The sequence below is a fragment of the Trachypithecus francoisi genome, unplaced genomic scaffold (assembly GCF_009764315.1).
Source record: "Trachypithecus francoisi isolate TF-2019V2 unplaced genomic scaffold, Tfra_2.0 Lachesis_group12, whole genome shotgun sequence".
Classification (NCBI taxonomy): Eukaryota; Metazoa; Chordata; class Mammalia; order Primates; family Cercopithecidae; genus Trachypithecus; species Trachypithecus francoisi.
This window is the reverse complement of record NW_022681457.1, coordinates 87,754,411-87,774,375: the sequence shown is the minus strand read 5'-3', so window position 1 is coordinate 87,774,375 and position 19,965 is coordinate 87,754,411. Positions and strand designations below refer to the sequence as shown.

The 19,965-nt window shown below is 50.0% G+C and overlaps 1 protein-coding gene across 1 annotated transcript in view; it reads right to left on the bottom strand.

Annotated features, from left to right (window-relative positions):
- The window catches only part of GRIK3 (glutamate ionotropic receptor kainate type subunit 3), a 238,139-nt gene that overhangs the window by 111,740 nt on the left and 106,434 nt on the right, over nt 1–19,965 (bottom strand). The gene's annotated exons all lie outside the window — the stretch shown is intronic.

The following is a 19,965-nucleotide window of genomic DNA, read 5'->3' as shown; positions in this document are numbered from 1 at the left end:
TTGGGACATCCAGGCAGCAAATATTGGGGGGCACCACAGAGATTCAGAGAGTGGGTTCTAGGTACAGGCAGACCTCGATTTGAATTTTGGTTCCACTCACAGGCTACCTCTTTCTCTAGGGAACTGTTCTCAGTGAGAGAGGCCCCCTTGCCCAGGAGGAAGGGTCACTCACCTGGGCCCCTGGAAGCAGCCTGCTGTCAATAACCGACTAATAATGGCGCTCAAAACGCCAGACAGTCCCTTGCCTCAGGGTGGGGACAATCTGCAGTATGACATATTCTTTGGAGCCCCTCCCCACCCTCCCCACCTTGCATCAGGCAAAGGTTAGATCTTGGCAGAGGCGCATCTCTGCCCAACCCTATCCCCTTCCTAACCCTGCCTTATTCATTCCCCTACAGGGTTTTGCTGAAGAGCACTCTTCCCCTCTATAAACTCCATGCATCCGAATCCCTGCCTCAGGCTCTGCTTTCAGGGGACCTGACCTAAGACAGGGGTGACATTACTGGGGGGAGGTTTTACTTTAGTGTTATTGGAGACGGGGAAGGGGACACTGAACCTCTTTAACTGCTAAATGGCCAAGGTTCTCCACTACCCTCTCCCTCCTGGGTCCTCCTGCTCCCTCTCCCTTCTGCGCAGCGGCTTCTAAAGAGCCTGCAGCTTTGGGAGCTCAGACGTCTGACTGTCCTGGGTTCTGATCCAAGCTCCGCCCATGCAAGAATGGCTGCTTTGGGTCTCAGCTTCTGGAGAGAGTTCCCTGCCCCACTGGAGGTTGCCCCCCTTTCCACTGGCTCCTCTCCATTCTCTGCCTTCCCATACATTCCTCATGATCGTTATTTAAAGAGGCTAATAAGTAGGTTGGCACCGTTGATTAATGCATAATCTTAATCATGATTGCATAGTGTAATTGGCATTAATTTGAAGAGCCAGTTCATTATGAAAATAATTGTCACTGCTTTCTGCTTTAATAAAATGGAGCAGAGACACTAAGGCCGCTAAGAAATGGGATAGGGTGTGTGGTGTGTGTGTGTGTGTGTGTGTGTAGGGAGGGGTGTGTAAGATGAGTCCCAGAAGACGTGAGCAGGAGTGGAACAGGGTGCAGCTGGAATATTTTCTTCAAGCAAAACCTTGTGTGGAAGCCCAATGGGTAAAACAAATAATAATAATAATAATAATAACAACAACAACAATAATAACAACTGACTGTGTTCCAGGGATGATGCTGCATGCTTTCCACTCGCTACATTTAACACTCATGAGAACCTCTGCAACCCCATTAGAGGGGAAGTAACATTGCCTCAATTTACACAGGAGAAAACAGGAAGTCCAGGGAAGTTAAGGATGCTGTTAAAACTGCAAAGTGGCAAATTCTCTTTTGCAACCAAAGCCAGTGGTGTGCTGGAGCCAGCTAGTACCAGCTTTCAGGAACCAATTGTTAAATTTTCAGGAATTCTGAAAACCAGTTATTAAACATTGGCAGCCTGAAATCGGCCATAGCGGAGAGTATTTACACCACAGAAATGAGCAGATGCTACAAATCAGGGCAGTTTTTTGTTTGTTTGTTTGTTTTTTGTTTTTTTCTGAGATGGAGTCTTGCTGTGTCACCCAGGCTGGCATGCAGTGGCGCAATCTCAGCTCACTGCAACCTCCACCTCCTGGGTTCAAGCAATTCTCCTGCCTCAGCCTGTCAAATAGCTGGGACTACAGATGCGTGCCACCCGGCCCAGCTAATTTTTTTTGTATTTTTAGTAGAGATGGGGTTTCAACACGTTGACCAGGCTGGTCTCGAACTCTTGCCCTCAAGTGATCACCTGCTTCGGCCTCCCAAAGTGCTGGGATTACAGGCATGAGCCTCCACCTTTTTTTCTTTTTTATCGGCATGCCTCTGCCCAAACCCATTTGCATCACTTGCTTCTGAGAAGGCTCTGTAGTTTCGTGGGCTCTGAGTGTGGCAAGAAAACCACTGCTCAAATCTAACCCCTAACTGAGAGCCAGGGATGGAGAGGAGGGATAGAACTGGCTGTGTCAACTGCAACCAACTTCTTTCTTGCTCCTTCTACTATGATATGTTGTTATATGTTTCAGGAAACATACTGAATACCCTGAGCATTAGTGCATATATTTTTTAAATTGCTTTTTATACCTCTGGAAATGTGTCCAATGGTGGAATTCCTCTGCTTCCCAAGCGAGGATGCTGTGGTGGCCTGTGTCAAGCTGAATGTGACCTCCAAAACCAGGGGGAAGCATTGTCACCATGGCCCTCCCACACTTCACCGTCAAGGACAAGGGTCCTGGAAACGGCCCACTGCCCCAGCCCCGAGACTCCCTCTGGGCAAGATGATCCTAGAGACTCCCCAGGCACAAGTGCTGGGCCGATAGGAGCAGAGAGGCCAAGCTCCTTGCTTAAGCTTGGCCCTCTGTCCTCATGAGTGTTTAGGTGTCCTCTGGAACCCATTGAGGTTTTCCTTTCTCTTCAATAACTCGGCGCTCTTAAATTTAGCCAAGGAGCCCAGCTGGCCTGGCCCAGAGTGCAGTGAGCCTGGGAGACTCAGGCAGGACTCGAGGCCTGCCACCACTATGAAGAGTCCCAGAAGACAATCACGCTCTGAGTACCAGGCCTAGGCTCCATTTGTCCTCAGGGGCCTGAGCCCACTCTTCCTTTTCTAGACTGCTTTGTACTTTTTCTGAAGTTTCCAAGGTGTTGTGGAGATTAATTGAGACGTGGATCAGCGAGATGGTTGCTAACAGCCTCTTCCCAGGGCCCGCCTCCCTGTCTGTTCTGATCAGGGTTCTCTTTGCTTCCTGCCAGGGCCCCCGCAGCTCAGTGCAGCTGTGGGCTGGAAGATCCAGGCTCTGCTCTCTGCTGCGCCTTAGCCAGACCTTTGGGGGCCCTGGTGGTGTCTCTGAACTTGCTTCTTAGGCACCTCTGTGCCATCTCTCAGCAGGAGTGGTGGGGGGGGTGGTGCGGGGGCAGGGACAAGTCAGTTGCTTCCCCTGCTGGACACAGCACGTGGTTTACAGAGGCTGAGCACCCAGCGAAACGGTCCAGGGATGGGCTTTCTCATGTCCTGGGAGAGAAAAGGGAGACAAGGGATGTGTGTCCCCCCGTCTTGTTCATTCAGTTCTTCATTCATTCATACACTCATTAACTCATTCATTCCATAAGCAGGTAATTGGCTACAATCCGGAACAAGGCACTATGCTGGGCACTGGGTGAGTCAGTGAGAGATTAGACTCAGCCCCGTCCTTCAGGAGCTCCTAGCTCAGAACAGGAGGTGAGTGGAGGGGCACAACTCAAAACGCTGTCAAGGTGAGAATGCTCCATGTGATAACCACGGACTAAACACTGGGGAGACTCAGAAGAGAGGGCATCTTGCGGACGTCTTCATGGGGGAGGCAGCACTTGACCTGCTCAGAGCTGAGCTGTGGAAGGAACACAGCAACCAGTGGGGGCACTGGTCTTGGATGGGTTATCATGGTGACGAGGACCTATACAGACCCCCTGTAGAGAGAGGGAGGGAGGGGTGGCAGGAGGGGAGCTGCGTGGTTGGCTTTTCTAGGATTGGTCAATAATAAGCTGAGGGAGGGAGATCGGGGTCTGGGAGAGGGTGCATCCAACATGACCCCAGTGTTTGAATGAGGATGAGGTACAGCTAAGCATGTGGGCTCTGCAGCCAGATGGCACCACTTCCCAGTTGTGTGACCTTGGGCAAGTCCCTTGACTGCTCTGTGTCTCTGTTTCATCATCTGAAACAAGGATATTAATAGTGCTTACAACATATTTTGAGGCTTAAATGGCATAAATCACCGAAAGCACATTGTACGCCTTTGATAAGAATAAGAAATTGTTATTAGGTGACAGGAAGGCTGGAGGGCCTTCAACAGAGCTGTGGGCAACCATCCAGAGAAGGGGCAGATCTGAGCAGAGGATGTGCACTTCCCTGTGGTCCCGGGGGGGCTCCTGATTGAGTTCCAGGGCCTGGTGGCAGTTGTTTTAATTGATCTAGTGCTATGAGATTTGTCTGTACAACTCAGGGACATGCAAGTCAAATATTGCAGAATCGACCGTGTTGGGAGGATTGCTGGAGGCTCTTGTGCTGCCCAGAGACTCTGATGAGGGATGGGCTGTCATCAGGCAGGAGGAGCAGAAGCCGGGGCTGTGGGCAGAGGGCTGAGCAGGGGGCTCTGAAGGGGCCCTGTGAGCAGTGCCTGTCCTTGCTGGAGGGGACAAAGGAATGGAGATCTAGAGCCACCATGTGGGCCTCCCCCAGACACTGGCAGGGCTGTCCTACCTCCGCAGTCGGTCAGCAGAACAATTCCACAGCCCCCCCTTTAAGCACACCCACCGGCAGTAGAAAGGCCAAGTCCCTTAGCCTGGTGTTTAGGGCCCTTCCCCGTCCAGCCCAGCCTCTCTTCAGCGTCCACTCTTCCAGGCAGGGTGTCCTCGCCCCGTGCTGTTTCTCACCACTCACTTCATACACGCCTTCCTCTGCGTCTCGCTTTTCCTTCTTTCTCTGGGTTTCGTCCTTCCGACTCTGGGTCATGCTTTTCTCTTCTGAGCCTTGTACAACAGACATGATCCTCACTTGTCCCCTGATCCCAACCCCAAAGGCCACTGCAGACACTTTCCTCTGCATGCCCTCAGCTTCCATGATCTCTGATATTCTCTGGCAAAGGCGCAGGTTTGGCCAGCACATGGGACAGGCTAGGGAGGCCTGGGAGCTGGTGGATAAACGCCCAGCTTCCTTGCCCCTCATAGGCACTGTTGGGAGGCACATTCTATGCAGTTTCTCAATAGGTCCCAGCAGAACAGAATCCCCCTCCTCCCACTCCTGCTGCCCACAGTGTAACCCATGTGCCTGCATACCCTTGCTTGCTTCCCTTGCTTCCTGGTCTCGCTTCCCTGCTCCCTCATGGTCCTGATTCCTGGAGCCGCCTCCCAGATAAACTACTCACACCCTAGCCCTCCTCGCAAGGCCTGCATTTGGGGGTCCTTGACTAAGAGCTTTCCTGAGCTCCCTATGCGTCCTCCTCTGTATCCTCACACAGGGTGGGGGGCTGCATTGTGCTGTGCTGAGTCCTGGGCTCCACTCTCCCCACTCTCTATTAGGCTGAGGTCATCTAGAGGGTGAGGACATGCCTTTGTCATCCTAGCATCTCCCCCAGTGCCTAACACACTATCTAGCACAGATAAGATGTCAACATGTTTGTTAAATAAATGTATATGTATGTGTGCTTAAAACACATATGCTGCTTGTTTTAAGAAGCTAATTTGAGTTCAGGACTTTGATATTTACATGACAAATCAAAGAACACACAAATATCTCTCAGACCATCTGTAATGATTATGCACAGCCAGGACGACACCAGCTTCTGCTGTTCTCAAGCCCTCCCCTACCCCAGCTCCGGCAGGGATCCGCTATTAGTAGATAGGGAGACCGAAGCTGAGGGACCTTCAGTAGACACCCTGTCCCTTGCAAGAATGGATAGTGGCCATATGCCTGGCGTGAATAGGCAGCTGCAGAGAGAGGGCCTGGCTCTCCCTGGATGGGGGCGTGTCCTACCACCATCCCTAACTGGGGCTCATCTCCAAACCCGGGCAGCTGCTCCATAGCAATGCCAGGATCAGGGAGAGAGCCCTGTCCCCAGCAGCCCCTCTGTGCCAGCCTGCCCACCCACAGACCTGCCCTGAGAACACCAGAAGGCCCAATCTAAGGCCACTCCAGAAATGAGAGTGGGCAGAGGTGAGGGTCAGGGGAGCAAGACCAGGAAAATTAGTGGAAGAGAGCACAGCCCCCTGTTCTGAGTTATTGCTTCCATCCTTGTCTGTTTTAAATATCAATTGCTATGCAGGTTAAATACTTATTCAGATGCCTTTTAGCTTAAAAGCAAGCTAATTGATCTCTGGAGATCCTGAATGAACAGCGAAGAAATTGCACTAATTATAGAATCAACTTCCACTCTCAATTTTGTTTTGTTTCTTCTCTAACAATACTGCTGGAGTGACAGAAAGGGGCCTGGTGGAGCAAACACCCAAAGCACACGTCCATCATTCTTATCAGGCGGCAACACCACGCCCCACAGCCCTGCTCCCAATCCCAGCAGGGCCTTTGGCCTTCTGGGAGGAGCTCTCCCAGGCAAACCTCTCCCAGATGGGCATTCTCAGAGGCAGGACTCTGAGATGCTGAAAATATCAGTGCCGTCCACCATCAGCCAGAATCCACTGAAGTCACCTGCCTCCAGCCCACCCACCCAGCAGGTTCTACCTTCTTCCCCCAAATCCCCACAACTCTCCCAAAACCAACACAAATGCTGCCAAAGCTACTCCTGCTCAGATACTCTGACCTCCTCTGGGGTCTCAGCTCCTGACTTGTCATCGGCAACCTGGAATTAAAGGCACAGCACAGTTCTGTTCTTGGCACAGCCCTGGTCCCTGTCCCTAGCTCCCTGCTTACCAGGGAGGTCCCACATTGCAGCCCCACAGTGCCAGGGCAGGTGTGGGAGCCTCACCTTTCTCATCTAGCAATAGTAGAATAAGGCTGTGTTCTTTCTCCCTCCCGCTTGGGAAGATGTGCCCTCTTGCTTCCTCTTCTCCCCTCAGCTCAGCTTTTGACTCCTTACTATGCTGCCTGGGGTAGAATGGAGAATGGACACCTCTGGCCTGGCTGGAGGGAAAAATTGTGTCATTGCTGTTTCAGTGATCCAGGGAAACTGCAATCAATGTGCAAAGAAGCTAAAGTCTTCTTTACGTTGAGAAAACTAGAAGTTGAACAAGGTTGAGCAGGTTTCTTTTCTGCAGGACTTCTCTGGACATTTGCTCTGCTCAAATGCACGAACAGCCTCTGAGAGGTGGGTAGCAAAATTTCCCAAACTTACTTGACAACTGGGAAAACCTTTTCTGGCAGAGCATCTTACTGGAAACACACTTCTGGGAATTGGTGTGTTACAGTGATTTGGGCAAAAGTTATTTATCCTGCTTCTGAGATGTGAGCTATTTGAGATCCAGGGCTAGATCCTTCACATCTCAGTCTGCCCCACACATGGGGCTCCCCAGCCCCATGCACTAGAGACACACAAGTAGAATAAGAAAGTATGACAGTGAAAGTATTTGATCTACTGAGTCCTAGGGGCCCTGAGTGATGGATTTTGCTTTTTAAAGGTTGATTCTGGGGCATCAGTGACCGGTTGTCTTAACACAGCCTTGGGGGTATGATTACTCCACTAGACTCTCATTCGTGCATGTGTATACACCTGGGCAGGTGTGAACACACATCTCACCTAGGCATGGCACAACAGGAGGGAGGCCTGGGGAACTAATTCATCAGCCTGTCTTTGTGCCTCTCCCTGATATATTTGGTTCAAATAAGGGATTCTGACTTAATTATGATCATTAGCACATGAGGCTGCTTGGATCTTCACAAGTTTGTGCAAAGGAATTCTGAGCGACCTTGTCCTTTATCAACACCACAGAAAAAGATATTCCTCCATTCAGCCCTTCCTTTACTCAACAGACACTCAGGGAACACCCACCATGTGTCCAGTACTGGGCATACAGCAGATAAACAGTAGGGGAGACCTCTGCCGCTGTGACACTTTGCTTGCTTTCTCAAAGTTCTTCATGCAGCTGAAATGACTTAAATATCTATTTGCTGTCTAGTGTAGAGTCCACCTCTGCTCCCCACCCTCAGCACTTAGAAGTTCCTTGGGCCTGCAGATCTTATCATCTTATTCATCTCTTTCTCTCCAGTGCCTTGAACAAGGCCTTGGCATTCAATAAACATTTCTCAAATATAAATAAACATGCACAAACATACAAGTATAAATAAGCATGAAATGGCTAAGCAGCAAAACTCCAGGAAGAGAACAAGTGGATAGTGGTTTTTAACCAGAGCTACTGCCTGGGGGAGTGATATGGTGTGGATGTGTTGCTACCCAAATCTCATCTTGAATCCCCTTGTGTTGTGGGAGGGACCTGGTGGGAGGTAATTGAATCATAGGGGCAGGTCTTTCCTGTGCTGTTCTCATGATAGTGAATAAGCCTCACGAGATCTGATGGTTTTAATAAAGGGGCGTTTCCCTGAACAAGCTCTCTTCTCTTGTTTGCCACCATGTAAGACACGCCTTTCACCTTCCATCATGATTATGAGGCCTCCCAGCCACATGGAACTGTAAGTGCATTAAACATCTTTCTTCTTTAAATTGCCCAGTCTTGGGTATGTCTTTATTGGCAATAGGAAAATTGGCTAATACGGTAAATTGGTACTGGGAGTGGTGCATTGCTGAAAAGAAACCTGAAAATGTGGAAGCGACTTTGGAACTGGGTAACAGGCAGAGAGGTTGGAAAGATTTGGAGGGCTCAGAAGAAGACAGGAAAATGTGGGAGACTTTGGAACTCCCTAGAGACTTGTTGAATGGATTTGACCAAAATGCTGATAATGGTATGGTCAATGAAATTCAGGTTGATGTGGTCCCAGATGGAGATGAGGAACTTGTTGGAAACTGGAGCAAAGGTGACTCTTGCTATGTTTTAGCAAAGAGACTGGTGGCATTTTGCCCCTGCCCTACAGATTTGTGGAACTTTGAACTTGAGAGAGATGATTTAGGGCATCTGGTGGAAAAAATTTCTAAGCAGCAAAGCATTCAAAAGGTGACTTGGGTGCTGTTAACGGCACTGAGTTTTAAAAAGGAAACAGAGCATAAAAGTTTGGAAAATTTGCAGCCTGACAATGTGATGGAAACTAAAAACCCATTTTCTGAGGAGAAATGCAAGCCAGCTGCAGAAATTTACATAAGTAATGAGAAGCCTAATGTTAATCCCCAAGACAATGGGGAAAATGTCTCCAGGGCATATCAGAGGTCTTCATGGCAGCCCCTCCCATCACAGGCATGGAGACCTAGGAGAAAAATGGTTTTATGGGCCGGGCTCAGGGTCCCAGCACTGCATGCAGTCTAGGGACTTGTTGCCCTGTGTCCCAGTCACTCCAGCAGTGACTAAAAGGTAACAAGTTACAGCTTGGGCTGTTGCTTCCGAGGGTGGAAGCCTCAGCAGCTTCCATGTGATGTTGAGCCTGCAGGTGCACAAAAGTCAAAAACTGAGGTTTGGGAACTTCTGCCTAGATTTCAGAGGACGCATGGAAACACTTGGATGCCCAGACAAGTTTGCTGCAGGGGCGGGGCTCTCATGGAGAACTTCTGCTAGGGCAGTGCAGATGGAAAATGTGGGGTAGCAGCCCCCATGCAGGGTCTCTACTGGGGCACCACCTAGTGGAGCTGTGAGAAGAGGGCCACCATCCTCCAGATCCCAGAATGGTAGATCCACTGATGGCCTGCACTGTGCATCTGGAAAAGCCACAGACACTCAATGCTGGCACATGAAAGCAGCCAAGACGGGGACTATTCCCTGCAAAGCCACAGGGGCAGAGCTGCCTACGACCATGAGAACTCACCTCTTGCATCAGTGTGACCTGTCCAGTGAGACATGGAGTCAAAGAAGACCATTTTGGAGCTTTAAGATTTAAGTGCCCTGCTGGATTTCAGACTTGCATGGGCCCTGTAACCCCTTTTTTTGGCCAACTTCTCCCATTTGAAATGGCTATATTTATCCAATGCCTGTAACGTCATTTTATCTAGGAAGTAACTAATTTGCTTTTGATTTTACTGGCTCATAAGTGGAAGGGACTTGCCTTGTCTTGGATGGGACTTTGGACTGTGGACTTTTGAGTTAATGCTGAAATGAGTTAAGACTTTGGGGGACTATTGGGAAGGCATCGGTTTTGAAATGTGAGGACATGAAATTTGGGAGGGGGCAGGGGTGGCATGATACGGTTTGTCTGTGTCCCCATGCAAATCTTATCTTGAATTCCCATGCGTTGTGGGAGGAAGCCGGTGGGAGGTAATTGAATCATGGGGACAGTCTTTCTTGTGCTGTTCTCGTGATAGTGAATAAGTCTCATGAGATCTGATGGTTTTAATAAGGAGGGGTTTCCCTGCACGAGCTCTCTTCTCTTGTCTGCCACCAGGTGAGATGTGCCTTTCAACTTTACCATGATTGTGAAGCCTTCCAGTCACATGGAAATGTAAGTCCATTAAAACTCTTTCTTTTGCAAATTGCCCAGTCTCAGGTATGTCTTTATCAGCAGCTTGGAAAGGAGCTAATACAGGGAGGTTGAAGAGGACACCACAGGAAAATGTCATTCAGGGCTTTTAAGCAGTGGGGGGAGATTTCTTATAGGAGCATCCAGATCAGAAAGCTGAGCTGCTCTTGCCAAAAGCCAGAAGGACTCATACACCCACCCTAGTCACAGCCACTCAGAAACTCCAAGGGAGGTTTATAACGGGAGACCAGCAGCTGCATTTGCAGATCTGGAGCAAAGCTGCAATCTCAAAATCTGCATGGGTTGTCAGCAGCTATGGAGAAAAGAAGTAGCTTGAATTTTAAAAATATAGGTTTAAAGACACTGTACTCCTCTAAGCCCTGCACTTTGAACAAACGCAAAGACAGGACTTTCTGTATAACCTTCTGGTGTTGTTTAGCAGGGGAACCCAAAGCAGCTCTGAAGTCATAAAAACAAGAAGTGTCACTAACCCCTATAGAACCTATGTTCCAAGCCTTTCCCCTCATTATCTCATTTAATCCTCACAGTAACCCCAGTAGGTAGATTCTGATATTATTCTCCTCTTTCATATATCAGGACCCCATCTACCTTTCTGCCCTATGTCCCTTTAACCTTCCTATGCAGTGTGCAGTTTCGCTGTATCAGACAGCCCCTCAGCAAGCCCATAAACAGCCACATCTTTGCCCATGTCTTTGCTCATGACATTACGTTTATTAGTGATGTTGACAAAGCATCCGATCCCTTCTAGTGCATCAGGTAGTGTGCCAAATGCTTTATGTGAATCATCTTGTTTAATCTCTAACACACCCCTAAATATTAATATCAGATTCCCACTGTATCACAGATGAAGAAACTGAGGTTCAGAGTCATAACCTCCCCACGGTTCACACCTTGCAGCCAGGTGTGTCCGGCTGTGTCCTCCCCCAGACAATGTTGGTTGGTTCCACCTTTGGTTTAGAATTTGCCCTGTCACCGCTTCCAAGTCTGTCTCCCACCTAGATTGTGTGACCTTCAAGGGATGTGCTGTCCAGTCTTGTACAGTGCCTGGAAACTGAGCCAGTGGGAATAAACCCCACATTCTTGGCTCTGTGTGAGCAGCCCTCTGACCTCTCTGAGCAGCCCTTCTCTCATTCATTCATTCATTAACTCATTCATTCATTCATTCAGTTACTATTCATTGAACACCTATGACAGGCCAAGGACTGTTCCAGGCACTGGAGATACAGTGCTGAACTAAACAAACATGCTCCCTGCCTTTAGGGCACCAACCTTGCTTTGATAAAAGCTATGAAGAGACCTATGAAGGGAGAGATGATGAGAAGCCTATAGAGGGAACTGTTTTTATGGCTCTCCCAAGGGAGGTTCAATGCAGCCAACGTCCACTGGCACCTTCTTAGTGCTGGGGTAGAAAAATGGGTAAGGGCCAGTCCTTGCCTTGGTTTGTTCACAGACTGAAAAGAGAAAGCGTCAAATGGAGAAATAACCAACAATCAGGGTGATGAGTGCTCTATTGTGATAAATGCAGTGTTCAAGGGGAAGAAAATGGCCTGGAAGAATCCCAGAAGGCCTCTCAGAGGAAGTGATGTTTGGGCTGGGCTTTAAACAGTGAGGAGAGGAGAAGTAAAAGCACCTGAGATGCAGAGGGAGCAGCTGGAGTAGCAGGAACAAGCCTGCTGGTTTTGGCAAATAGGCAGGAGTCAGGCATGGTCCTGCCTGGCTAGTCACACCCTGCCCAGCCATCTCCTCCTAGGTATCAGTTTTTCTCACCCTCTGTCTCAGAACAGAAGTGCTGCCTCAAGGAACTGCTACTCCCATCTCCAGCACAGCTGTGCCCGGCTGTCAGCGGAAACACGGTGATGGCATCTCCACTGTGTCTCCCACAGTGCTGGCTCCGCCAGCGACCCCTGCAGTGGAGGACTGAAGAGTCTTGCAAGAGAGTTCAGTGACCATGGCCTCTGGGTCCTACCCGCTGCAAGTGCATATCCTCATCTTCAGGAGAGAGGTGCATGGTGTGGGGAAAGGGGAAGACGCTCCTCCTGCATGGAGAGCCAACTCCATCCCTGCCATCAGCAGATGCACGCAAACTGCAGCTGCGGATGCTGACTGGATGCAGTATGGCTCCCGGTTGTCAAAAGCAAAGTGTGTGTCCCACCCCAGGCTCAGCTCTGCCAAGGGCCAAGGACCATGGCTGAGAAGAAATGGCATGGAATTAAGGAGCTGTAGCAGACTGACCCCTGAAACTGGTCTGTCCTGAAGCTGGTCTGCCTTGGTTTTGTGAGCTCATCTTGCCCTGTCTGGGTCACTTGCCTAATGCCTCAGTTTCTCTAGAGGAATCAGAGTCTAGTGGCCTGGAGCCAGACTATTGTGGTGCAGTTCATGTGCCAGCTCAGAAACCAGCTGTTATTCACCCCCTCTGCCTGTCATTTTTTCCATCTGTGAAACAGGAATTTTGCCTCCTGTCCAGGGCTGCCGGACAGGTTAGAGGCTGATGCACACGAATCCTTTGGCCCAGGGCCTGGATGTGTCTTACCTGCTCCAGATCCTCCCTCCCTGCCGCTCTCTGCCTGAGGCCCAGGGTAAAGCCTGATCCAGAATTTGCCATCCCGGGACGCCCCAGAAGCCACCATCTGCTGTGGGAGTGGATTTTGCACCTCCCACCAAGCCCTGGGTCTGTCTGTTCAACACCTGCTCCCCACGCCCCATATCCCATGGGCTCTGGCCTCTCGTGTCCACCTGAAGTCCCCTGCGGTTACTGTTGGCCACCTCCTCCATGTACCAGCTCCTGTGCTCCTGCCCCGTTCTCTGAGGAGGATGAGCCCAGCCTGGCCCCCAAGACCTCTGTGCCCCTCCAGAAGGGAGCCATGGAGGCCCCAATGCCATTCCCCATACCCACACCTGAGTTTCACTCCAGCCAAGGCCCTCACGCTGCTTTCCTGGTAATGGTTGGGGGAGTGAGCTGATGGGCAAAAAGAGGCTCCATTTCTCTCTGGGACCAATTTGTGAGTTTTCGGCAGCAGCTCTCACTCTCAGTTTCTGCCTCATCCCTGCATGCCTGCTGCCCTCCGCCCCCACCATGCATACTGGCTGTTAGGATTCTGGAGGAGGCCAGAGAGGTGGGAATCAACCTCTGCCGGGAAGCCAGCATGGAAAGCAAGTGCTCATCTGGAGGTGGAGAGTGGGCATGGCGGGGCGGCCTCCAGAGGGCTGGGAGGGCCAGAGAGAAGGCAAATCCTGTGGGTGCACATGGATGCAGAAATTACCTCCTCTGCCATCCTTTGTTTTTGAAAAGAGGCAGTAAAGCCTAGTGGTTAGGAGCATGGCTTGGAGTTAGATGAAACGGGGTTTGAAGCACAGCTCTGGCCCTGCTAGTTGATGACAGGATGGTGGAGAGGCCAACCAAGTAGGCTCTGCAGGGGTTCACATCCCGGCTCCTCTGCCACCTACCAGCTGCATTTGCCCTCACACACACAAGCTCCATGTGCCTTACTCCATGTCCTTACTATAGATCTGAGAGATGATCCTGTTAGCACATGATCATACTCAAATACTACTGAAGGATGATTACAATGGTCTTTGTGATCTTTAACACTGCTTAACCTCTCTGAATGATATCTTGATTTACAGGGTTCTGTGAGGATCAGGTGAGATGCTGCACATACAGCCCTCAGCAGATAGCTGGGTGCATAAAGAGCTCTTGATAAATGGCAGCTAGTGTTATTTTTATTACCATATTTCATTGATTTCAAATCACACTTTTTTTTTTTTTTCACATTTTAACATCCCTGAAATTGAGATGGGTCTTGCAGTAGATGATAAGAAAGCACTGTGTCATAGTTTAATTGGAGGCATTTTTTTTCTTTCTTAGGGAAGTACATAAAATTATGTATATTACAGTTGATGTGTCTTAGATTTTATGAAATCAAAGCAGACCAAGGCAGGAGAAGGAGTTTCCATTGAGGAACTTCCCCTGCTTTGTCCTGAGGGTGTCTCACCTGCCCTGCTCCTATTGTAGGACAAATCCCTCAGGTCATCTGGGGTCCAATGGCTCCTTCCCTCCCACCTCTCCCCTTTCCCCAGGAGTGAGCTCTTAATGTTCTCCCAGACAGGAATGCTGGGAGCCCTTAGAGAGGCATTTGTTTTGCTTTTATGCTGCTCACCAGGGTCACGGGGGTAGGCCCCTGTGACCACAGCACCAGGCTGAGAGGTGGGTGTCGGGCAGAGTGCACACTGGGATCCAGTTCCTGTCATGCCACTAGGAGGGTGCACAGTGGCTTTGCACCAGTAACCTCCAGAGCTATGAGAAAACGGGACACAGAGCTGAGTGGGTGGACGTCAGTCCCAGAGGTTCAGGCTCAGCAGTGCGAGAGGCCACCCTGAGCTCTGGCGGCCTCCTGGTTTCTGAGGAAGGAGGAGAAAAATGAGAACCCCAGGGAAGTCACAATGTAGGGGAGGTCAGGCTGTCGGTTCTGCCCAGTGGCAGGCACCACCTGCTCCCTTAGTTAAGCAGCATCCCCAAGCTCCTGGAAGTTCTGTTGCTGTCTCAGCTGCTTCAGCTCCCTCCCTGGGGAACCCCCTCACTGAACTCCCCATGAGCCAGCATCTAAATGATTAATGCCTGGCCATACTGGGGGCTTTACTGGCTGCCACCCTCCCCCTCAGGACTGGTGGTTACATATGCAGAATATCACCCTTCACTCCCCCAAGGTGATCCAGACTTTCACCAGGGATCACTGGGATTGTTCCCCAAGACAGGGGCCATGAGCTTATTTATCAAGGAAAAAAACCTTCTTATGTTGAGTATCCACTCTATGCTTGTGCTTGGACTTCATGTAGACTTTCTCCCTGAATCCTCAAAACATCCAAGAGGAGGATGAGGAAACAGGTTCTGGGAGGTGCGGCTGCTTGCTCAGGGCCCAGATCTGTCTGCTGCGGCTCCCTTCTCTCACAGCTCCCTCCACTCCCTAAACCCCTAAGCAGGGATCCAGCCTCTCCTGCAACCCATAATCTAACAATAAAAGCAATGATCAAAGGCAAAGGCAGGAGATGGCCCTTGTCTGGAGCCCGGGGTAAAGGGAGGCTGTACTGCAGGGTTGCAGCCTGGGAGCCCACATCAGGCCGGCCAGCGGCACCCCCAGTGCTCACCCTTGGTCTGCAAAGCCATTAAATATGCAGAATCTCATCTTGTTCCTGGGAAGCCGAGGGCTCTGAGTCACAGGAGGTGACATTGCTCTCCAACAGGTAAGTTGTTCAACAGATGGGCAGTCGAGTGGCAAAGAAATACATTATTAATGTTTCTGGTTAAATTAACTGATTAAAACCACCCCAGGTAAAAATGTACATATCAGCGCTTTGCCCACAGCAAATGAGGAATTAATGGAATATGGCTGTGTCTTTGTAATGAAACACAGACAGAGGCTGTCTGGAAAGGTTCGCTCTCTTCAGAGGCAGCAGCAGGGGGTGGGGGGTGGGGGTGGGAGGCCTAATCCATCTGTTAAAGGGACTTCTGCTGATTGGCACAGGGAAAGGGCAGGGAAGAGAGACCCAAGGGGACATCCCCAGGTCTGACTGGAGACCTTAGAAATCTGGCATTTTGACCCCTAATTTGCTGGAGTCAAATTTTGCAGGAGGGGGCTTAAGGCAGAAGCAGCAGGCCATAGATGGGGTGGGCGGGTGAGGGGGACACCACTGCATGGGAATGAGGATCATGGAATGCTGGCCCTAGCCCTGTCTTTGCAGACTTTATGCAAGCTAACTTCCTGGCAGGGCCTCAGTGTCCTCATTAGTAAATTGGAGAAGTGAATGAAAAACTCTTCAGTGCTCTCTCCCAACTCCTTGTCTCAAATTATAGGCTTCTAGGATAAATCCTAGTGTTTACCCTGTCCTTATCTTCATCCCATAACCTAGTGAGAAGCTGAGCCCCATCGGGGATATATCCAGAGATTCCCTCCATTGCATGGATTTTGGGAAATCCCTGTTCTAATTCAAGTCCCAAAGGCACTCTCATATGTGTCTATCTAGTTGGCTGTAAACACACACATGTACACACACATGCACTGGCTGACACCCCCCACACACATCTGCATTTAAGGGCCCACACATACAAGCAAACCTGCACCAAGACACATACATCCCAGAGCTCTACACATGAATGCACACATGTGTACACACAGCTGCATAGAGAGTGAAGTCCTGTTTTGCAAAGGCAGGAGGATGTCATACACATTTCAGAGACAGCGGTGGAGCTGAGGGGCAGAGAGGGCACTTCCAGGGCAGAGGATCAAGGGCCGGTTTTTTCATCCACAAAATCGGTTTTGTGCCAGCGTTTCAGGAACTCCCAGAGGCTATGACCCAATTCAAGCAAGAGTGAGGTTTTGCATAAATTAACCAGGTAATCGCATTTCCACTAGGGTTTCCCTTCATCCAGAGTCCTGGAGTGGCTGGAATCCCACAACCCCAGTCCTGGCTTCATCGGGTGCAACTGGACGAAAGCAGGGGTTGGTGCTGTGCGATTTTGGCATCCTCCGCCCAGCCTCCCCAGTGGTGTGTTGGGAGCTCTCCAAGGTGCTGATGGCTGAGGGTAGGGAGGGATTAGCTAAGAGAAGTTGTTTTTCTCCACTGCTTGCAGGCTGGCTGTGGGGTGGGGAGGGGAAGGAGAGTGGGTTGGATGCTGAGTCTCTATCACACACAGAGTCGCTGTTGCTGCTGGGTGCCCTGTTTGGGGAGTAGGAGAGAGGCACAGCCAGAGCCTCCTAATGCCTCCCAGCCTGTGAAGAGGGCCGCGAAGGGGTCAGCGCTGGCCTCGCAGTATCATTAGCTGTTTACCCTGGGAAAGTTCACACTTCCAGAGGCCGTGCTCAAGCTGTCAGAAACATTGCACGGCAGTGCTGGCAGCTCTGCCAACTGTGATCCCCAGGGCCCAGCAAAGCAAATATTTAGCAAACGCCTGGCTCTTGAGCACACGTGCACACACCAACTCTCAAGGGGCACAGCATGCCAACACACGGATACCAAACATCTGCACAGACTTACTCTCAACACCCACAGAGACCCAGAGCAGACACACACAGACGTGCACACGAAAACCCACACTGTCAGGATAATGGAATCATGTGATAAGTATCGGGTGTCTACTATGTGTCAGGCAGTATTTCCAAATGGTGATTATGCCTTATTTAATCTAATGCTCCTGACAACCCTAAATGGTAGGCAGTATCATGTGTCCATTATTCAGATGATAACAAATGAAGCTCCAGCAGGAAGATTCCACAGCTAGTGCTCTTCCCATTCACTACTCTGACATACATTCACCCACCCAAAGGCAGTATGCTTAGATACACATGCACAAACATGGACATGCTAGCACACAGAGCCAAACTTGAACGCACACATGCGAACATTCACAGAAACATGCCAGAATACACACATGTGCAGGCACACACACTGCACACACACATTACACAACCAAATCCACAGAAGCATACTCCATGCACATCCCTCCTGGCAGAAGTACTCTGCCCCAGCCCCCAGGGGCCTAGACACACTGCCCCAGTGAGCCAGTTCATGCCCTCTGAGCCTTTCCCCTGAAAGCTGCCCAGCTTCTGGTCAGGCTGCCTGGTTGATGTCGATAACAGCATTGGCAGCCACCAGGAGACAGTGAGCTTTGATCAGGAGCAAGTCCAGATGGTGGCAGTAAGCCCCAGATGTTGTGTAGAAACAAACCAGCCTGCTGAAACCAAGAACTTGGCTCTGGCCTGGCCTTGCAGTGCGGCCTTCCCAGAGCCTGGGGCTCTGCTGGTAGTGCGGCCAGTGTGGCAACTGCCACAGACTGAACATGGCGCGAGAGCTTCGCAACAGAAAAAGAGAGCTCAGCTCTGAGGTCCAGATTTCTCCAGAGCTCTGGGCAGCAAAAGGCCATTTGGAATGTCTGGGTCCCTGCATCCTTGGGGAGGCATGGGTGCTCAGGGCTGATGTAGTGGGAATGTGGCTAAGGAACCTGAACATTACCAATTATCTTGGTCCTCACTGGCCTGGTCCACTTGGGGACCTGGGCCTGACCTGTAACCCCCAAGCCTGAGTGCTCTTCCCTGAAAGTCATCACTCACTAATTCACCAGCTTTCTACTCACTGATTTCCAAGGTTGATGCTCTAGATCAATGCCTCACTAATCTTCAAGGTCATTGTTCACTAACCCCCAAGGTCACTGCATGATGATTTTGGTAGTCGTTGGCCAGTGGTCATTAGGACCATTTTCTTATGATTGCTGAGATCACAGTGATTCCTCGGGCCAGTCCCAAGAATTCCTAGGGCCCTGCTTCTACATTAGGAAGGCTCAGCCCTGCCCTTTGCCCTCTGCCCTCCCTGTTTGTGGTCCTGACAAAAAGTTAGGAGCTCCCTGAGCAGTGGTTAGCACTGCAAAGCATATGGGAGGGCAGACAGGGGAAAGGCAATTGGGGAGGTGAAGTCCAAGGCTTCAGGTGAACTTCACAGTTCATGAACAATGCATGTACTTGAGGTTCCTCCCTCCTTTCCTCTCCCTTCATTCCCCATGCCTCTACTCCCCACAATTTTTTTTTTTTTTGAGACGGAGTCTCGCTCTGTCGCCCAGGCTAGAGTGCAATGGCATGATCTTGGCTCACTGCCACCTCCGCCTCCCGGGTTCAAGCAATTCTTCTGCCTCAGCCTCCCATGTAGCTGGGACTACAGACACATGTCACCATGCCCAGCTAATTTTTGTATTTTTAGTACAGATGGGCTTTCACCATATTGGCCAGGCTGGTCTTGAACTCCTGACCTCGTGATCTGTCCGCCTTGGCCTCCCAAAGTTCTGGGATTACAGGCATGAGCCACCGTGCCTGGCCTTACTCCCCACTTTTTAAGCAGGATCTCCCAGGACTGTAGAAAAGGAATTTGCTCTATATGTGCCACATTTTCTTAATCCAGTCTATCATTGATGGACATTTGGGTTGGTTATGAGTTCATGTCCTTTGTAGGGACATGGATGAAGCTGGAAACCATCATTCTCAGCAAACTATCGCAAGGAGAAAAAACCAAACACTGCATGTTCTCACTCATAGGTGGGAATTGAACAATAAGAACACTTGGACACAGGAAGGTGAACATCACACACCAGGACCTGTCATGGGGTGGGGGGAGGGGGGAGGGATAGCATTAGGAGATATACCTAATGTAAATGACGAGTTAGTGGGTGCAGCATACCAACATGGCACATGTATACATATGTAACAAACCTGCACATTGTGCACATGTATCCTAGAACTTAAAGTATAATTTAAAAAAAGAAAAAAAAGAAAAGGAATCTGTTATTGTCTCCAGCACCAGGGCCAGACCATCCTGCCTGTTAGGCAACCCACGTTCTTATAATCACTCCCACTTTTTGATCTCAATAAAAGATATTATTAGCTCACCCTCTGATCAGGTAACTAATTGAGTCTGTCGGGTTCTCCTGGGGAATTAGCATGAAAAGAAGTAACATGCCAAAGAAGTGACCCTCTAATACTAGAATTTCAGACATCATAGAGTTACAAGGAGAAGCTCCTTTCTAAAGCTGAACAGACACCTCTCCCTTCCCCAGGTACTGCCTGAATTGCTAAGCAAGGAAAACATACACAAATAAAGTGTCATGTCCTGACATTTGATAATTTAAATTGAGCGGCGAAGAGCATCTGCTTAATTACACATGGAGCTAAGTGTGAACACTAAGAGGGAGGCTCCAGGAGAGACACAGACCCTCGTTCAAGAGCTCTAACAGCCTTGCAGCCCAGGGCATGCAGACAGTGCGATTTGTCTTCTGAGGTTAAATTAAAGCCTGAGTTTCATTTTTGACGCAACCTAA